This window comes from Galeopterus variegatus, unplaced genomic scaffold (assembly GCF_000696425.1).
Source record: "Galeopterus variegatus unplaced genomic scaffold, G_variegatus-3.0.2 Scaffold1851, whole genome shotgun sequence".
NCBI lineage: Eukaryota > Metazoa > Chordata > Mammalia > Dermoptera > Cynocephalidae > Galeopterus > Galeopterus variegatus.
In genome coordinates this window covers 245606-246895 of record NW_007727962.1, presented here as the reverse complement: position 1 = coordinate 246895, position 1290 = coordinate 245606, and positions in this window count along the sequence as shown.

Here is a 1290-nt window from a genome sequence, read left to right as displayed (position 1 = left end):
TGTCTGTCGATAAACAAACAAGCAAACAAATGAATTCACCTCACTAGGAAGATTCCAAAATTTATCTAACATTTTACAGGTACTATAATTTTTGCACTTAAATATTTTAGTGTAAATTAGAATGTTGACTATTCTTAATAAGGAGAATTAAGAGGTTTTGTATATAAAACCATTCATTTTCCCTTAGGCAAATGTCCATCCAAGTCTAGGAATCCTATCAGTCAACAAATATTTGAGTATCTACTGCGTACAAGGCTTTGTGATAGGTTCTGTAGGGGAATCAAAGAAATACAAGAGGTGAGTACTTCTTTCAAGGATTTTATAGCTTTGTGGAAGGACTATTTTTTTGTCTACCCAGGGGGGCTTCTAGTGGGCTTTATAGTACAAATAATAGTTGTAGGGATGATATGAAACATGACAGGTTGAACGAGAAGTTTTTCAGAAAAGCATCAGATTGTCCATTTAGGGTCTTATATTTCAAGATCCTCAACTATGGCTGTTTAGGGAGATGAGCATAGCCTTTGGAAGTAAATTCTCCAGATAAATGAAAGGGATATTGCAGAAGCCTACATGTTACAAAATGCAGGAGACAGAGAAGGGTGAGGAATAGTAACCCCTTCATCTTAAAAATACTGTATGGGTCCAAGACACACAAGCCATCAATTTCAGACTTGAGTGCCACCAGAGCTGCCTCCTAAATACGGCCCCAAAAAGGGCTGTTAGGACTGGGGACCAGCTAGTTGCCCACATGAAAGAGGAGGAGATCTTTCCTACAGCCCTGGAGCTCCTAGCTGGTCTTGACTCTTTCTAATCCAGCTTAGACTTTCAAGGGCTCAAGCATGGGAAGGTGACAAAGAAGTAGAAAATCAGTGGGGGTAGCCAAGGACACCATACAAGCCAGGGGAACACCATCCTCTGGAGCCAGAATTTGTTAGTTGTAAGACTTGCAGAGCCTGGCAGAGGAAAGGGAGCAGATTTCTTTGGGGTTCTGTTGTTTATACTTAAGAGTTTGGTCTTAGAAAACCAAAACGGGCCTGTAAAGGTCTTGTCATTAAGAATTATAAAGAGAATTACTTTGGTGTAGCCAGGCACATCTTCTGTTTCTCTTTATTTTCTTTTTAATGTCTTAACTTTTCTTTTTTTTAAAAAGATGACCGGTAAGGGGATCTTAACCCTTGACTTGGTGTTGTCAGCACCACGCTCTCCCAAGTGAGCTAACCGGCCATCCCTATATGAGATCCGAACCCGTGGCCTTGGTGTTGTCAGCACCGCACTCTCCCGAGTGAGCCA